The 19,546-nt window shown below is 51.0% G+C and overlaps 1 protein-coding gene and 1 long non-coding RNA gene across 3 annotated transcripts in view; one reads left to right on the plus strand and one right to left on the minus strand.

The window, feature by feature from the left end:
* AP2B1 (adaptor related protein complex 2 subunit beta 1) overlaps positions 1-19,546 on the plus strand; it is a 662,041-nt gene that overhangs the window by 611,287 nt on the left and 31,208 nt on the right. The gene's annotated exons all lie outside the window — the stretch shown is intronic.
* On the minus strand, positions 3,924-16,857 carry LOC144822285 (uncharacterized). Its single transcript, XR_013608596.1, has 4 exons — positions 16,594-16,857; positions 10,722-10,911; positions 9,042-9,215; positions 3,924-4,546 (listed from the first exon to the last, which is right to left on the minus strand). It is a non-coding gene; the product is annotated as an uncharacterized LOC144822285 (long non-coding RNA).

The raw sequence follows: 19,546 nt of genomic DNA on the forward strand, positions 1-19,546 counted from the left end.
GACCCTTGGACATTGGACCTGCAGGTGGCGACCACTGGCTTGCAATACCTGGGAGTGTTCCTGTCGGAATCTGCGACCCTCACGTGGGAACGTTCTGTACTTCCGGTCTGGGAGCGGGTGCAAGCCGACGTGAAAACTTGGTCCCGAATGCCCCTTAATATCTTTGGCCGATCCGCCATCTTTAAGATGGTAGCGCTTCCACGCCTTCTGTATCAACTGCAAAATTATCCCCATCCGGTCCCGACCTCATGGTTTCGGCAGGTGAATTCGGTCTTGGGGCGGTTCCTATGGGCTGGGGGTTCTGCCCGGGTGGCGCTGCGTACGTGCTTTTTATCTACGTACTGTGGGGGCCTCGCCACCTCGGACCTCCTGTCCTACTACCAAGCAGCTCACCTGCTCATCCTAAATGACTGGCAGTGCTCTTAAATCGTTCCAGGACCTCAGTGCGGAGTTCCACATGCCACGGTCCCAATTCTTCCGGTATTTACAGCTCCGGCATGCGCTAACACCATACATTGCCGATCTTGACTCGCTCCCCGAATTCAGCCCTATTGAGGCGAAGTTGTTCATGGGTGATCTCGGTGACAAAAAAGTATCCCGGATATACCAAACGGTGGTCACTCATTGCGCTTCTGATTTACTTCCCCTGCGGACGGCCTGGGAGGCAGATGTTGGTCCCATGGACGAGGATGATTGGCGAGAGGCCCTGGAATCCCCACGAGACACTGCCATCGCAATGAGGCTCAGGTTTATTCAATTTAAAATTCTCCACAGGGCTTATTTTACCCGTGAACGCCTCTGGAAGGCGGGACTGATTGAATCGTCGGAATGCCTGCGTTGTGGGATGGAGATGGGCTCGCTGCTTCATACGGTGTGGCTGTGTCCTGGGATAGCTGGCTTTTGGAGAGGTGTGTGGAATTGCCTGTCTGAGGTACTACACTGGGATCTACCCCGCACCCACCGGCTGGGATTGCTCCATATTCTTGCAGGAATGGGGGGGAATTGCTATAAGCGCCATCTATTGCTGTTGGGACTTGTATTAGCCAAAAGAGACCTAGCCAAGAGACCATGGAAAGACGAACGGGCACCTCCTTTGTGTGTATGGAAAGCGGGACTAGACTTCTGTATGGGTCTGGAGCGCCCGATCTTTGAAGCGCGAGGGTGCCCTCGCAAGCACTTTAAGATATGGAAAAGATGGGCCGATTACAGGGACTTGCCACTGGACCCCCCGATCGACCCCGAAGAGGAGCCCTAAGCTCCCCCATTGCATGGGCCTGTGTCTTGCGCCTTGGCGGATACACTATACTCACACAACGCTGTTTCCCCCTTTTTACACGTGCACAGGGTTAGGGTGGGACTGCGGGGTGGAATTAGTTGAGGGTGGTGGGGAGTTGGGATGGGATGGGATGGGATGGGGTGGGGGGTTGTTTCAAATAAATAAGATTTGTGATGATTTCATTTCGACCTTCGATCCTGCTAGATGTAATGTATCCAAATGCTTGGTGGTTTCTCCTGATTGTGGGGTGCCACATTGATTGCCTTGCTTGAATTCCTTAATAAAATCGGTTGTGAAAAAAAAAAAATTGGATTGGGAAGTGAAGAACAAATTTATTCGGATAATGCTTCCTCTTCCAACATTAAAAATAGTCAAGACAGGTAAAGATATACACTGTCTAATGGTGGAACGTGGTCAACATGTTTCAGCAATTCACGGCCATTATGCCTTGCTTTCTTCAGGACCTATTTGACGACTATGGCTACTGCAGCAAATGAATACCAAAACGTGTAATCAAATTGTGAAATAAATAAACAAATAGTGAATCAATAGACAGACTGGCACAAATATCACCTGGAACTCCTAGGTGCAATGTCCCGTCTCCTCTTACAATTTCAGTTATTCACCGAATTGTAAGGTGTGAAGACCTCACCCCACCTGGCAGCGGCTCAGGGCAAAAGTGAAGCACCGCTCTTTCAGTCGGTACTTCAAACCGGCATCTGTGCCGACTGGGGAGGGACCAATGGTCATCTGCTCGGCCCATTCCTGTTTGTGATAAGACATCTTGGTGTGTGTGTGTGGGGGTCTCTCACGGAACCCCAAATGATGACGGGCGGTTCCGAGTGGTGACTGATGGGTGTTCAAGACCATCCACAGGTTTGGCTTATCTTACTAGTTTTATAAGAGTCAGGGTGTAGCTGCTGGTATCAGTATCTAGTCCCAGTCCGAGTACACTTGCCACTATTTGACCCTCTGGTACCTTTGTTGTTATGAGTATACTGTAGGGAATGTATCCAGAGCTCGGTCGTTAAACTTTCCCTTGGGTCCCCTCCTAATTGTGTTTGTGTAGTTGTTCCGAAAAGTCTCCCCAAACTGCAGATTCAATTCAGTTCATGTGAGCCAGGCGCGTGCACATCACCAGCCACATCCCACACCATGCCTCGGCATCAGACTTGAAAGGAAGCCGCTCCCCCGCCCCACTCCGCGCAATGCCAGAGCTAGTTTTTCTCGCTTTTTATTTGGTGTTCTTTGCGGCCCATGCTTCATTCCACCTACCACTTTACACTGACTTGTTCACTTTCCTCCCATTTCTATCACCTTCCCTCAGTCTCCTCCTTCATGTATTCCTCTTTGTCAATCTCCGTCTCCCATTCTTCATCTTCGATGCATCTTTTATTTTCTTACATGCTTTGGTGTACTTTCTCCTTTCTTCCCCTTCCTCCATATTTTCTACAACTTCATCACCTGTATTCTCATATCTTCTTTATTACTGCCTTCCTTATTTGATTTCCTCTTCTTCATTCAACCTTCCTTGTTCTCGCTCCGGTTTTCTCTTTCTTACCTCATTCCTCGTTCTTTCCAACATTGCCCCATCCTCTTCAGTCTCTTTCTCTGTGCTTCTGCTTTTCTCCGTCTCTACTTCTGCTCATTATTTCTTGTGTCCCCAATGTGCAGCTTTCCAGCTTTATTCCTTCCATTCTCTTCTTTCTATCCTGTTGATCTTTCCCCTCTACTCCTTCCACCCTGCATGCCTGCCTCAACTGCTTCCTTCGTTTTCGCGCTTTATTTCCGTAGTCTGTATTCTGTCAATCCACTTCTGTTCTCCTCCCTCATAACCCCCTCCTCCGTTTATCCCTCTCTTCGCCCCTCCTCCTTCTTCCTTATCATATTATTTTCTTCCTCCTCTCCTTTCCTTCCTAGTCTTTCCCGCTCTTTCTTGCTTCCTTTGTTCCTCCGTCCCTGTCTGTGTCCAGCCCCCTCTCCCTGGTACCTCAGACCTTTCCAGCTGCCTCCCAACCACCCTGACAGTCGGGAGCTGGTGCCTGTGGGCACAGAGTCTGGCTTGGCGTGATTTATGCCATTGGTATAACAGCAGACACACTGCAGTCCATCACTGCAGTCCCCCCCCCGATTAAAATTCAGCTCCGGCCCGACTGCAGCACTCCACAAAAGGAATATTCTACATAATTTCCGAAAATGCTTGTTTATCTGGTTTAAAAAGTGACCTTGTGTGATGTAACTAGTGTTCATTTAAAGCGCTGCAATACCTTCCGATAGGGTTCGCGCTAAATAAAAGTGCAGAAAAAACACAAGACAAATCGAACGCTTTAAAGCAAGAAAGGAACGCCTCGGTGGGTGAATCACCCAGCTGGTGTCACAAGGCCCCCATAGGCAGAGTGGATATTTCTTGCCATCCCCACCTCTGCTCATTATCCAGAGGCTACCAGGCCTTACAGTAACACCTCGTCACCCAGAATACCCTCGGCCCCCTCTCCAATCTCACACCTCAGCAAAGAGCCTTTGATCAGCATTAAACAGGCAAGTGCTCCCCCCTGGGGCGCTACCTCCGGGCATAAAACACATTATACACCACCTTGAGTGTACCCGTTCTTTGAGGTAGACAGTACCATATAGGAGAGGTGCAAAATAAGTGTATAATCTTGTTGTAAGCCTTTATTACTGCAGGACATAATCAGGGTTTCTTTGCTACAACAGCTTGAATTATATACAACACTACATTGGGCGCTAAAAACTGAGAAAAAAAAATCACATTGGAATGTTTAGAACCCAAACTGCTCAAATTTCCTCAAAACGTAACCATGAACAAATCAATTTACACTGGAAGAATACTGACGCATTTGCTGTGCTTAATACAAGCTTTAGTTTAATAAAAAAACTAAACTTAAAACCGGTTTGCCCATAGGCAATTAAAACAGAAGTGGAATGCATGCAGGGTGAACGAACTGCTCAATTTTGCGGAAAATTGTTCTTAAAGTCCACCAATGCAGTGTGCTAAAGTGTTTGGTCTTTCAGGGCAGTTTCTCAACTACTTTTCATCAGTGGTTGTTAAGTCCCCAGAGTAATCATTTGGGTCAGCAGCATCATCCGCATCTGCACTTTCTGCCTCCACATTATCTGCTCCTCATTTTCATCGTTTTCACCATCAATGTCCTCCTTTTCGTTTTGGTCATTGTCTTCATCATTCGCATCAGTTGTTTCCTCAACTACCGATTCTCCCGTTTGTTCAACGATTTCAAAGGGATTCTCACCCTAAAAGTAAACACAAGTTTTAAACCATCTTTAGCAAAATTCTCAAGAACAAATGCACACCAACTATTACAAAAGTAACAGCAAAAGTCTTGTGTACAGTGCAAGTAAAGAAATCAGATTTCAGATCACAAAAAAGCAGAAAGAATATATTATTAGAAAAGGCATCTTACAACGGGGAGAACATATGCAGGACTTCTAAATTTTAGAGTATGTCCAGACAGACCATAGGATGGAAAAATCCATGCCAGGTCTATGAACGCCCATGAGCTCCGAGGAGTCCTTGTACAGAGGGGGCGATGACTGGAATATTGAGGGTGGGCATCACATTTCCAAGAAATTCATTTCCTGCGAAACTACAATTTTTTGGGTGAAACTCAGTACGGAAGAAGTGTTATTTGCAAAGCTGAGGAAGGAGTACACAGATCTGAACATTCAATATGCAGTGTGAGCCCTGGTGGCAGGAAGGGTGCAAGTGCATCCACAACATTACAGGCTGCAAGCTAATTGTTGATGGTAACTAACTTATCCGTTTGCAGCATGTGTACCTGTTTAATTTAATTAATGATTTTATTTATTGTGTATAGCGCTTGAATCACCCCCAGGGGGGTATCTCAGCGCTTGGAAGCACAGCATAGGTCATGGGTACTCACAAACGTTCTCTCAGGGGCCAAATTTACACTGTGGTTTGTGCCTGAGGGCCGCACCAGTGGGGTCAGTGGGGTGTAGTGTAGTTCCTATATTCCCAATAGGCTCTGAGCATTGGAATAATATCTTCAATAGTATAGACGTAGGACAGAGGGTAACTAGGTCTTCTACGGACTATATTAGACTTAAATTTTGTGTGCCAGCTAGCTCAGAGTTCACTAGAAACTTTCTCGAATAGGCGAGGAGGATTTTAACCTCCCTGGATAGACAAGAAGGGATTTAGTTTCTGACAACCATAGAACATGACAACTTTGCTCTCCCTGATCAAGAGTACATCTCTAGAGTCGTGTGAAAACAAAAGACAGCTATTTTACTCAGTCAATACGTGCATTCTTAGTTTCACCAGATTGTAGAGAAAAAAAAGAGACGGGCGTTTTCAATAAAAGGTGTTATTTATTGATCAGTCTCTTTTCTCATACAAGAGAAATGAATCGCTACAATTGCAATACTTAGGGTTAAGTAGAATGCATATAGTAAAAGCAGGATTATAAAATAATACTGTAAAAGCATTGATATGGTTTCTTAGCCATATGATACTTTAAAATGGATAAAAGATATACATACATATATACATTGACTAATCGTCAATGGTGCTTCTAACTACGCCTACCCCGGTGTACCTGACCTAAGCCTAATACGTGGGAGGGAGTAAGTAAGTAGCAGTTTAAGTTAAGTTTGTTTTGCCAAGAATCTGACTCAAGAATTCTCTATACGGTTTTAGTCAGTTCAGTACCTGGGATTTAGAATGCTGGAGGGCTGGTATCTCTCTCTCAGGACTCGGTATCCCAGTCACCCACGAGGGCAAGCTGAAAACGCACCAGGACTTGACTGTTGGGTTGTTTAGGATACTTGTAGCAATGAGTACGCTCTCCCTTTTTATTTGTTCCTTGTAAGCCTGGAATTTTTTTTAGATAAATAAACGTTAATTTATACACATACTGCTAGTTCAACTACAATAACTTGGTTGGAACCTAGAAGAGAAGGCCTTCAATGTGGACAGAAACCCTTTAGAAACTACTCTGCCACCAGGGTGTGCCAGATAAGCGTTTAAAAAACACCAGGGACTCTTATTAGGGAATGACCCGCAATCTCGCTCCCTCCACAAGCAAGCAATCAAACCCCACCAAGCAGGCCGTGACCTGAAACCCTCAAGGGAAAAGAGCACAGCCAAGAGACAAGGCGAGCAGGACTCCAAGGCAGACTGCAAGGCAACGGGTTACACCGAGTCTGATTGAATGGTTTGAAAAACCTCTGGTAGATTTTCTGAAGACAAATAAAAAAACATTGTCATTTACAATGCAAATAGATCAAAGTCTCTCAAATGCGAGACCTTTGACGCACTCGTGCTTTAGCTGTAAACATCGTAAGATAAAGACAAGGAGGTGCAATTGCTTCAAAAGCAAAGCTATATAAAATAAGCATTTGCAATGCAATAGGTCTCGCAGCATTTAAGTTTGGGTTACTGGCATTGTAAATGACAATGCTTTGCATAAATTCTTTTTTGGTGTCCGTGTGTGCATGGCAGTGGTGGTGTGTGTGTGCATGGCAGTGGTGGTGCAGAGATGCAAATCAAAGTATCATGAAACAGCAGCCTCTGAATTTAATGGAATGTCGGCAGATAACAGAACATAGCCAGAGATGAACTGCCAGCAGTGTTTGGTCCACCAGCCATGTTTAGAGGCAATGTATTCAGGTTTACTCAAGAGAAGTGCCTTGTAGCTCACACAACACACTTCGAGGTGGATTATGAAATGGAGAGGGAACTCATGTAATTATTTCAAAGAAGGGCAAACAAGCTCACATTGTCTGTTGTTGGCGATTAGAAAAGCGACCGCGTAAGAGAAACTTTGACAGGTGTTAATGAGAACTGTGGGAGAGTAGTGTGGGGCCTCATTGGGCAAATGATAAGACAAGTTCCTGGAACGTGAACCACAAATGTTTAAGATGAAGGGCAAGCTTTATAATGTGCTTTAATGTAAGCTGGGACTCAGAAGTCTGTGCTCTTTTCTGGACATGCCCTTTGAAGGACACAGATTGGTCAATGAGAGAGCCGAAGGATTTGGAAAAAAATGAAATAGGGAGAAGAGGCCATCCAATTTCAAAGACATGCCCTTCACATTGACAAAGCCTTTATTTTGAGATACCCATAATTAATATTATAACCACCACACTGCCCAATTATTTCAACTATCAAACCAATGCCAAGGTGTTGGCGATGTGAAGGTCTGTAATTGTTAATGACGTGATGGATTGCACTGACATTCATATAGAGCCACTCTCACACAGACAGAGCGCCCCACACAGACAGAGCGCCCCACACAGACAGAGCGCCCCACACAGACAGAGCGCCCCACACAGACAGAGCGCCCCACACAGACAGAGCGCCCCACACAGACAGAGCGCCCCACACAGACACAGCCGCGCACACACACACAGACACAGCCACACACACACACACACAGACACAGCCACACACACACACACACACAGACACAGCCACACACACACACACACAGCCACACACACACAGCCACACAGCCACACACAGACACAGCCACACACAGACACAGCCACACACACACACAGACAGCCACACACACACACACACACACACACAGACACAGCCACACACACACACACACAGACAGCCACACACACACACACAGACACAGCCACAGCCACAGCCACACACACACACACACAGACACAGCCACACACACACAGACACAGCCAGACACAGCCACACACACGCACACAGCCACACACACACAGACACAGCCACACACAGACACAGCCACACACAGACACAGCCACACACAGACACAGCCACACACAGACACAGCCACACACACACAGCCACACACAGCCACACACACAGCCACACACACAGCCACACACACAGCCACAGCCACACACACAGACACAGCCACACACACAGACACAGCCACACACACACAGACACAGCCACACACACACAGACACACACACACACAGACACACACACACACAGCCACACACACACACAGACACAGCCACACACACACACACACAGCCACACACACACAGCCACAGCCACACACACAGACACAGCCACACACACAGACACAGCCACACACACAGACACAGCCACACACACAGACACAGCCACACACACAGACACAGCCACACACACAGACACAGCCACACACACAGACACAGCCACACACACAGACACAGCCACACACACACAGACACATCTTCTCACCTGCACAATGGAAAGGACAAAAATGCACACAGGCTTCGATCAAACACCTTCCAGATTAACTGCCCAGAATGCAGCAGCACGCACAGCTTCAGACCCAGCACTTACCCACCAAATACACTTCCGCCACAGAAGCAGCACTGGCTGATGAGACTAGCCAGCCACCAGGGTAAAACCAGACAGAGCAGATGTTCTGAAGTGGCCGCTACCCACAAGACAAGGAGGCCACCAATTTCCAGGACATGGCTCACCAAGACTAACTATTAGTCAGTCAAAGCTCTAGCCTGTAGAAGGGGCAATCCAAAAACCACTTGTAACCCAACCGTGTCCCCGTCCTCCCTCGCCCCAAAAGAATGTACAGTTAAATGAGATTGATAGGACACTTTGTTAGGCTGAAACAGGGCACATTAACTGTGATATCCAGACGCGGGTAGAAATCTAAGCTCGGAATCAGAAAGGGGGGCCCTGAACACTGCAGGGGGGCTGGGGAGTTCAGCAGTCAATTATACTCTGCCTTGAAAATAGTACTGTGCCAAAATGGCCTCTTACCCAGAGTGACTAGTACATGTCGCAACTCAGCGCCCATCACAGAGCCATTGGCTTCTTTGTCGAAGACCCTCAGCCCCTCCACAAAGTCATCGTAGGTACCCTAGTCCTTGTTCTTCGCAATTGTCTGCAGCATGGGCAAGAACTCGTCAAAGCCAATCATCTTGGTGTTAAGCTCTGGGAAGGAGAGAAGAGTTCAGAGGAGCAGTCACCGGCTGCAGCAGCGTGCCAGGCTGGCGAGTACACATTAACAGTGACAAACTTTAAACAATGTGATCGTCCAAGTTCCCCAAAACCCCCCTACCACCTCCAGTCAGGTTTTTGTCCCATCCCAGACTGCCAATGAATATTACTGATATGGTCCATCTATCAACTGTGAACGAGGCAGAGATCTCCAATTCAATGTGTGGCACAGGGTAAGAGCTGAGGGCAGAGGGGTAAGAGCTGAGGGGTAAGAGCTGAGGGCACAGGGGTAAGAGCTGAGGGCACAGGGGTAAGAGCTGAGGGCACAGGGGTAAGAGCTGAGGGCACAGGGGTAAGAGCTGAGGGCACAGGGGTAAGAGCTGAGGGCACAGGGGTAAGAGCTGAGGGCACAGGGGTAAGAGCTGAGGGCACAGGGGTAAGAGCTGAGGGCACAGGGGTAAGAGCTGAGGGCACAGGTGTAAGAGCTGAGGGCACAGGTGTAAGAGCTGAGGGCACAGGTGTAAGAGCAGAGGGCACAGGTAAGAGCTGAGGGCACAGGTAAGAGCTGATCTGCCACGATTGTCACATTTTATGTAATATCCTAAATCAGATACAAGCAACACGTTGCGTCCAAGTGAAAGGGGCCCATTAGACTCTAATGGAAGCCTAAGGTTTAGTAATAATAGCCAACTAGGATATAGTGAGCACTTCTGACTTGCCCCCTAGGTTCAATGCACCACAGACCTAATAAGCCCCTGGGTCTCATCGTAACAGACTTTGCACTCTGAAATACACCTTAAAATGTAGCTCCTTCAGATTCACCCAAGTTAATTTTCAACTGGGGGGTGCTCTGGTCCACGGATGAGTGGCTTGTGCTCAGATCCAGGGGTGAGTGGCGGGTGCTCTGGCCAGGGGTGCGTGGCGGGTGCTCTGGCCAGGGGTGCGTGGCGGGTGCTCTGGTTCAGGGGTGCGTGGCGGGTGCTCTGGTTCAGGGGTGCGTGGCGGGTGCTCTGGTCCAGGGGTGAGAGGCGGGTGCTCAGGTCCAGGGGTGAGTGGCGGGTGCTCAGGTCCAGGGCTGAGTGGCGGGTGCTCAGGTCCAGGGCTGAGTGGCGGGTGCTCAGGTCCAGGGCTGAGTGGCGGGTGCTCAGGTCCAGGGCTGAGTGGCGGGTGCTCAGGTCCAGGGCTGAGTGGCGGGTGCTCAGGTCCAGGGCTGAGTGGCGGGTGCTCAGGTCCAGGGCTGAGTGGCGGGTGCTCAGGTCCAGGGCTGAGTGGCGGGTGCTCAGGTCCAGGGGTGAGTAGCGGGTGCTCAGGTCCAGGGGTGAGTAGCGGGTGCTCAGGTCCAGGGGTGAGTAGCGGGTGCTCAGGTCCAGGGGTGAGTAGCGGGTGCTCAGGTCCAGGGGTGAGTAGCGGGTGCTCAGATCTAGGGGTGAGTAGGGGTACTCTGGTCCAGGGGTGAGAGGCGAAACCTAAAAAACAGAAGCTGTCTATCTAGAAACATACCTTTTTTGACCGCATTGCCATTTGATCCAGGTTTTCTCGATTTAGGTTTTTTGTCGACAAACGCCCCTCCAATGGGTTTATTAAGCGATTGCATCATCTTTCTTTTCATCCACCTTCCAGCAGGCCGACCAAATACCAGATTTGTCTGGTAGTCGACAACAATTCCAGGTCTCTGCATACCGCCATAATCCTGCAAATTGATAACATAAAATTAGCAGAGAGTATGCAGATAAGGCAAGTTACATGGTGTGCAAAAATGTGTTAACAGTTTTATAATAATGGCAGGCATAATCCAAGAACCAATGTTGGGTGGTCAAGGAATTCGTCGGCTAAGCAGCAATTGTTGCCATTCTGGTAGGTGTAGATACTTCTTGGCTACAATTCTGAAAACTGCAGTAAGGACACTGCTGTACAGGTTTTCATTTGCATTAGTGAGCTTGAGAAATAAAGAAGATAAAATGCTTATAAACATGTGTGTGGTTGTGTCTGGTTGCGCGTGTGGTTTGGTTGTGTGTGGTGTGGTTGTGTCTGAGAGAACCGGGAGTTAGAGAAGGAGGCGGGGTGAAAGAGAAAAGCAGATAAGCACAGTAAAAGAGAACAGGGAGTTAAAGAAGGAGGTGTGGTGGAAGAGAGCAGCAGATCAGCACGTGAGAAGAGAAGAGAACAGGGAGTTAGAGAAGGAGGCGGGGTGGAAGAGAGCAGCAGTTCAGCACGTGAGATGACAAGAGAACAGGGAGTTAGAGAAGGAGGCAGGGTGGAAGAGAGCAGCAGTTCAGCACGTGAGATGACAAGAGAACAGGGAGTTAGAGAAGGAGGCAGGGTGGAAGAGAGCAGCAGATCAGCACTTGAGAAGAGAAGAGAACAGGGCGCTAGAGAGAGGGAGGGCGATAGAGAGAGATGGGAGGGCGATAGAGAGAGATGGGAGGGCGATAGAGAGAGAGAGGGAGGGCGATAGAGAGAGAGAGGGCGAGAGAGAGAGGGCGATAGAGAGAGAGGGCGATAGAGAGAGGGCGATAGAGAGAGGGCGATAGAGAGAGGGCGATAGAGAGAGAGGGCGATAGAGAGAGAGGGCGATAGAGAGAGAGGGCGATAGAGAGAGAGGGCGATAGAGAGAGAGGGCGATAGAGAGAGAGGGCGATAGAGAGAGAGGGCGATAGAGAGAGAGGGCGATAGAGAGAGAGGGCGATAGAGAGAGAGGGCGATAGAGAGAGAGGGCGATAGAGAGAGAGGGCGATAGAGAGAGAGGGCGATAGAGAGAGAGGGCGATAGAGAGAGAGGGCGATAGAGAGAGGGCGATAGAGAGGGCGATAGAGAGAGGGCGATAGAGAGAGGGCGATAGAGAGAGGGCGATAGAGAGAGGGCGATAGAGAGAGGGCGATAGAGAGAGGGCGATAGAGAGAGGGCGATAGAGAGAGGGCGATAGAGAGAGGGCGATAGAGAGAGGGCGATAGAGAGAGGGCGATAGAGAGAGGGCGATAGAGAGACGGCGATAGAGAGAGGGCGATAGAGAGAGGGCGATAGAGAGAGGGCGATAGAGAGAGGGCGATAGAGAGAGGGCGATAGAGAGAGGGCGATAGAGAGAGGGCGATAGAGAGAGAGGGCGATAGAGAGAGAGGGCGATAGAGAGAGAGGGCGATAGAGAGAGGGCGATAGAGAGAGAGGGCGGGCGATAGAGAGAGGGAGGGCGATAGAGAGAGGGAGGGCGATAGAGAGAGGGAGGGAGGGCGATAGAGAGAGGGAGGGAGGGCGATAGAGAGAGAGAGGGAGGGCGATAGAGAGAGGGAGGGCGATAGAGAGAGGGAGGGAGGGCGATAGAGAGAGAGAGGGAGGGCGATAGAGAGAGAGGGAGGGCGATAGAGAGAGGGAGGGAGGGCGATAGAGAGAGAGAGGGAGGGCGATAGAGAGAGAGAGGGAGGGCGATAGAGAGAGAGAGGGAGGGCGATAGAGAGAGAGAGGGAGGGCGATAGAGAGAGAGAGGGAGGGCGATAGAGAGAGGGAGGGCGATAGAGAGAGGGAGGGCGATAGAGAGAGAGGGCGATAGAGAGAGAGGGCGATAGAGAGAGAGAGGGCGATAGAGAGAGGGAGGGCGATAGAGAGAGGGAGGGCGATAGAGAGAGGGAGGGCGATAGAGAGAGAGGGAGGGCGATAGAGAGAGGGAGAGAGAGGGCGATAGAGAGAGAGGGAGGGCGATAGAGAGAGGGAGGGCGATAGAGAGAGGGAGGGCGATAGAGAGAGGGAGGGCGATAGAGAGAGGGAGGGCGATAGAGAGAGGGAGGGCGATAGAGAGAGGGAGGGCGATAGAGAGAGGGAGGGCGATAGAGAGAGGGAGGGCGATAGAGAGAGGGAGGGCGATAGAGAGAGGGAGGGCGATAGAGAGAGGGAGGGAGGGCGATAGAGAGAGGGAGAGAGGGCGATAGAGAGAGGGAGAGAGGGCGATAGAGAGAGGGAGAGAGGGCGATAGAGAGAGGGAGAGAGGGCGATAGAGAGAGGGAGAGAGGGCGATAGAGAGAGGGAGAGAGGGCGATAGAGAGAGGGAGAGAGGGCGAGAAAGGGCGATAGAGAGGGGGAGAGAGGGCGATAGAGAGAGGGAGAGAGGGCGATAGAGAGAGGGAGAGAGGGCGATAGAGAGAGGGAGAGAGGGCGATAGAGAGAGGGAGAGAGGGCGATAGAGAGAGGGAGAGAGGGCGATAGAGAGAGGGAGAGAGGGCGATAGAGAAAGGGCGATAGAGAGGGGGAGAGAGGGCGATAGAGAGAGGGAGAGAGGGCGATAGAGAGAGGGAGAGAGGGCGATAGAGAGAGGGAGAGAGGGCGATAGAGAGAGGGAGAGAGGGCGATAGAGAGAGGGAGAGAGGGCGAGGGAGAGAGGGCGATAGAGAGAGGGAGAGAGGGCGATAGAGAGAGGGAGAGAGGGCGATAGAGAGAGGGAGAGAGAGAGGGCGATAGAGAGAGGGAGAGAGGGCGATAGAGAGAGGGAGAGAGAGAGGGCGATAGAGAGAGGGAGAGAGGGCGATAGAGAGAGGGAGAGAGAGAGGGTGATAGAGAGAGGGAGAGAGAGAGGGTGATAGAGAGAGGGAGAGAGAGAGAGAGGGCGATAGGGAGAGGGAGAGAGAGAGAGGGAGAGAGAGAGAGAGAGAGGGCGATAGAGAGAGGGCGAGAGAGAGAGAGAGGGCGATAGAGAGAGAGAGGGCGATAGAGAGAGAGAGGGCGATAGAGAGAGAGAGGGCGATAGAGAGAGAGGGCGATAGAGAGAGAGGGCGATAGAGAGAGAGGGCGATAGAGAGAGAGGGCGATAGAGAGAGAGGGCGATAGAGAGAGAGGGCGAGAGAGAGAGAGAGGGCGATAGAGAGAGAGGGCGATAGAGAGAGAGAGGGCGAGAGAGAGAGAGAGGGCGATAGAGAGAGAGAGGGCGAGAGAGAGAGAGGGCGAGAGAGAGAGAGGGCGATAGAGAGAGAGAGGGCGATAGAGAGAGAGAGGGCGATAGAGAGAGAGAGGGCGATAGAGAGAGGGAGGGCGATAGAGAGAGGGAGGGCGATAGAGAGGGGGAGAGAGGGCGATAGAGAGGGGGAGAGAGGGCGATAGAGAGGGGGAGAGAGGGCGATAGAGAGGGGGAGAGAGGGCGATAGAGAGGGCGATAGAGAGAGGGAGAGAGGGCGATAGAGAGAGGGAGAGAGGGCGATAGAGAGAGGGAGAGAGGGCGATAGAGAGAGGGAGAGAGGGCGATAGAGAGAGGGAGAGAGGGCGATAGAGAGAGGGAGAGAGGGCGATAGAGAGAGAGAGGGAGGGCGATAGAGAGAGAGAGAGGGAGGGCGATAGAGAGAGAGAGAGGGAGGGCGATAGAGAGAGAGAGAGGCCGATAGAGAGAGAGAGAGGGCGATAGAGAGAGAGAGAGGGCGATAGAGAGAGAGAGAGGGCAATAGAGAGAGAGAGGGCGATAGAGAGGGGGAGAGAGGGCGATAGAGAGGGGGAGAGAGGGCGATAGAGAGGGGGAGAGAGGGCGATAGAGAGGGGGAGAGAGGGCGATAGAGAGGGGGAGAGAGAGAGAGAGAGAGGGCGATAGAGAGAGAGGGGGCAATAGAGAGAGAGAGGGCAATAGAGAGAGAGAGGGCAATAGAGAGAGAGAGGGCGATAGAGAGGGGGAGAGAGTGCGATAGAGAGGGGGACAGAGGGCGATAGAGAGGGGGAGAGAGGGCGATAGAGAGGGGGAGAGAGGGCGATAGAGAGGGGGAGAGAGGGCGATAGGGGGAGAGAGGGCGATAGGGGGAGAGAGGGCGATAGAGAGGGGGAGAGAGGGCGATAGAGAGGGGGACAGAGGGCGATAGAGAGGGGGACAGAGGGCGATAGAGAGGGGGAGAGAGGGCGATAGAGAGGGGGAGAGAGGGCGATAGAGAGGGGGAGAGAGGGCGATAGAGAGAGGGAGAGAGGGCGATAGAGAGAGGGAGAGAGGGCGATAGAGAGAGGGAGAGAGGGCGATAGAGAGAGGGAGAGAGGGCGATAGAGAGGGAGAGAGGGCGATAGAGAGAGGGAGAGAGGGCGATAGAGAGAGGGAGAGAGGGCGATAGAGAGAGGGAGAGAGGGCGATAGAGAGAGGGAGAGAGGGCGATAGAGAGAGGGAGAGAGGGCGATAGAGAGAGGGAGAGAGGGCGATAGAGAGAGGGAGAGAGGGTGATAGAGAGAGGGCGATAGAGAGAGGGAGAGAGGGCGATAGAGAGAGGGAGAGAGGGCGATAGAGAGAGGGAGAGAGGGCGATAGAGAGAGGGAGAGAGAGAGGGCGATAGAGAGAGGGAGAGAGAGAGGGCGATAGAGAGAGGGAGAGAGAGAGGGCGATAGAGGGAGAGAGGGCGATAGAGAGAGCGATAGAGGGAGAGAGGGCGATAGAGAGAGAGAGAGAGAGGGCGATAGAGAGAGAGAGAGAGAGGGCGATAGAGAGAGAGAGAGAGAGGGCGATAGAGAGAGAGAGAGGGCGATAGAGAGAGAGAGAGGGCGATAGAGAGAGAGAGAGAGGGCGATAGAGAGAGAGAGAGAGGGCGATAGAGAGAGAGAGAGGGGGCGATAGAGAGAGAGAGAGAGGGCGATAGAGAGAGAGAGAGAGAGGGCGATAGAGAGAGAGAGAGAGGGCGATAGAGAGAGAGGGCGATAGAGAGACCCCCAATTCTACTACTCTCTTGTAGCCCAACAAACAAATCATCAGAAAATGAAGCAGAGTTGAGGGGCATGCCAGGTAGAGATCCATGCCACACAAGCGTCCGGTGGGGATGTATGGCATAATTACAGCACCAGGACTCCTCAGCGACCTATCATATTCAGAACACTGGTACTCACAACAGCAAGGAGGTAGGGAGACGGTGGGACGGTAACTACTTCACACAAGTCTGTCTTCGTTTTGAACAAGAGATCGGCTTCTTTTTAGACAAGCAACCATCCTCAACTTGTCCCAAGTACAATATCACTCCTAATTGGAGTCCAAGGAGAAATAAAGTTGGTTGTGTCTCGGTTGCAAATTCGCAACCTTGACCGCCCCCCAAACTTGGGGGCTTATTTACAAGCCCCTTGCGCCACTTTTGCGTCATTTTTAACATAGGAAAAGTGACGCAAAAGTGGCGCAAGGGGCTTTTAAATCTGTCCCTTGGTATTTAAGTCACCTGCACTTCTGTTGAACGTTGTAATACCTAAGAAAGGAATTCTACTCTAATATGAATTAAAATCTCCAGAGCTGATGCCGCAGCCATTCCTTTGAAGGGGAGGCTGAGGTCAGTCAGGAGAGCTGCTGGTTGCGCCCGGTGCCGCCTGCACAGCCAGTGACCGTAGCCGGTGCGTCGGACCCTGGCTCCCCGCTTCCCACAGGCCCCTCCCGGCGCGGCGCCGCTGCACTCACCGGTGTCCAGACGCACTACCTGGGGCAGCCGCCAGCCTGTAGGAGCTGATGAGCTGGTCCAGGGGCAGCGAGGCCGAACTCCAGTGCACCTCCTTGAGCGGGGGCACGGCGGCGGCGGGCTCCATGCTCACGGGCGGGGGTCGGCGGAGAGGTGGCGGCAGCCCCGGGCTCCCCCGTCAGCCGCAGCGGGACATGCTGCTGCTGCCGCCGGTCAAAGCAGGGTCGCCTCAGGCTCACGGGCGGGGGTCGGCGGAGAGGTGGCGGCAGCCCCGGGCTCCCCCGTCAGCCGCAGCGGGACATGCTGCTGCTGCTGCCGCCGGTCAAAGCAGGGTCGCCTCAGGCGCGTCCGCCCGCAGCGCTGCCCCTCTGCCGCCGAGGCTGCCTCTGGTAGGAAGCGCCATCGCAGCGCCTGCCAGAGCTGACTAATCACAGCGGCGGAGGAGCTCGCGCGCGCGACGGGCAACGTAGAACTGGCCCCACCCACACTTGCGTAAATGTGTGCACAAACAGGGGGTACAGTCCCTGATGGGCGGGGTAGTGAGACGTCATGAAAATTAAAATGCGCATGCGCACCATTAGTGCGCATGCGCACAACGATGAGGGGACACTGCCACATGGGGGACAGTGGATTATAGAACACCGCCGCTCCCGTCTCTCGCTGCGGCAGGCGGCAGCGAGGAAGCGGGCGCTGCTGAAGAAATACAGACAATAAAACACGGCACGAGGGGCTGTAAAAGAAACATAAGAAACCAGCGCAGACAGTGCGCTGAGGAGGGTGGGTGTAGTTAAAAACGTCTGAACGGATCAAATGGAGACAAGTGACAGAGAATAAAAAAATTAAAACATGACAGATGAACAAAAAAAAACTATACGCCAGTTATTTATAGCAGTAGCTTCAGGACTTTAAGCTGGATGAAAAAAGTGTTGAGTGTGATCTCTGGAAGGTAGTGGTCTACGTAAGTAAAGGGTGTGGCTTAAACACGGAGACACTACATTTCGGTGACTCACTTAGTGTGCCACCCGATCTGTATTTTGGTTCCTCTCTAAACTTTATTGCATTCATCTATATAACACAATAACTGACATACGCCAAAAAGCAGCCGGGATTATTGGCTTTGTCAATGGTTGTTAGTAGTCGTATATAAATGAGTAACAGCAATGATATTGTTGTAAATAATATAATTGTGAGACTGTGACTAAACATTACAGAGGTCTGTACAAGAGAGAGTGATCTGTAGAGGGTCACAAACCACCAGAGGGTTCCGGAATATAGACTTTACAAAGTACAGTAAATAAGCACTTTTTACTCAACCACGAACAAGCATTGTTGAATTTGACACCTAAAACTTCTTAAGCAAAAACTTTGTTTGTATTGCAGTTGGTTAGAGTTACTTTGGGTGACCAACTCTGACAGGGATCCAGTCAGGGGGGACCAGTAAAGAACCTCAGAAACAGTTATCTCAAGAGGTGAAGCAGTCTTCAGTCAGTTGTAGGTACTTTTGTTTTTCGTTGTAGGTTCCTATGATAGTGGTCCTGATGCAAGGGATAGGGGATGCTGAAGATGCTCAAGGATGCTGTGGATGCAATGCTGTTGACGGGGGTCTACCTGCAGCCACTCCTCAATCTACAGAGGGGGTGAGGCAGTCCTGGCCATGGAGTTGACATCCCTCAAAGTATTCTTGGGTCTAGCTGAAGTCCAGTCACCATTGGACTACCAGTCGCTCGATGTAGCAGTTACAGCCATATCCTGTCCTGGGCGATAACTTGGATTCTGGGTGACCCACCTGCACTTAAGCTGTTGGTCCAGCAGACTCGGGTGCAACTTTGAACGTCAGGTCCTGGTCTCTGCATGGCGGCGGTTGGTGGTTGAATATTGATTCTGGGCTACCAACTTGCCCCAGCAGGCTTCCTCAGCTATGGTGGCTCTGAGCTGCAAACAGGTCAGCCAACTGACCCTTGGAGTCTCTTGCTTTAGTAGGACTCCGGAGACAACTTTTCCATGAGCAAGACACAGCAGGCACAGTCCCTTCTGTTTTTGCTAGTTACCAGGCTCAGCAGGTGCAGTCCATTCCAGTGCTGGTTCCACGGTTCAGCAGGGCAGCCCTTCTCTGGTCCTTCGTCCATTCCAGTTGAGATCCGAGTTCTGGGTGCCAGTGGTTCCCTATTTATGCTCAGTAAATGCCTTCAGGGTAGGATGCAGTTGGTAGTGAATGGGCTGCCAGATTCGCTCCCCCTTGATGACTACTTCCTGCTATGTGGTGCTTCTGACTATCTTGGGATGTTCTGCCCACTTCCAACATGGTAGAACATCTCTTAGGTGTCCAGAGTGCCCAAGCCAAACCCAGAGGCAGGGCTACATACCCCTGAAAAACTGGTGTGGCAACTGACTCACCCTCTCCTGCAGAGTGGCAGCCTGTCTAATGAAACAATAGGGCACCCCTCTCCCAAATGTTCTCACCTTTGAAGCTCACCTTTTGGGCTAACACACTTATTATGGCTTCCTGTCTGGGGGGAGGTAACACCACTTCCAGTGGCAGGCCTCTATAGTTATCTTCCTGGGAGTCATTCACACATCTCCCCAGGAGGGCAGAGGCTTTCTGTGAGGAAACCTTGGGCAACCAAAGCAGCAACTTCTAAAGTGCCCTTTGCTCGCCAGTGACTTTACCTTTAGATCATATTTAGGTTTTCCTGTTATCAGTTTCTATTTTTGGTAAATTCTGGTGGGGGTTTTCAGTTTTTTCAATACCTTAAAAAACAGTGGTTATCAGTAGATACACAATTTCACACCATTAAAAACAACAGAAACAGTTTTTTTCCGGTGTTTATGGAACGTTTTGCTTTTAATTATTGCTTGCTTTCTGCACTGATAGTGCATGTATATAGATAGCATGTGTACAGGGTATATGAGGTCCAGATACATTTTTACAAATCAAACGTATTGTGGTACACAATA

The sequence above is a fragment of the Lissotriton helveticus genome, chromosome 3_1 (assembly GCF_964261635.1).
Source record: "Lissotriton helveticus chromosome 3_1, aLisHel1.1, whole genome shotgun sequence".
Taxonomy (NCBI): Eukaryota; Metazoa; Chordata; class Amphibia; order Caudata; family Salamandridae; genus Lissotriton; species Lissotriton helveticus.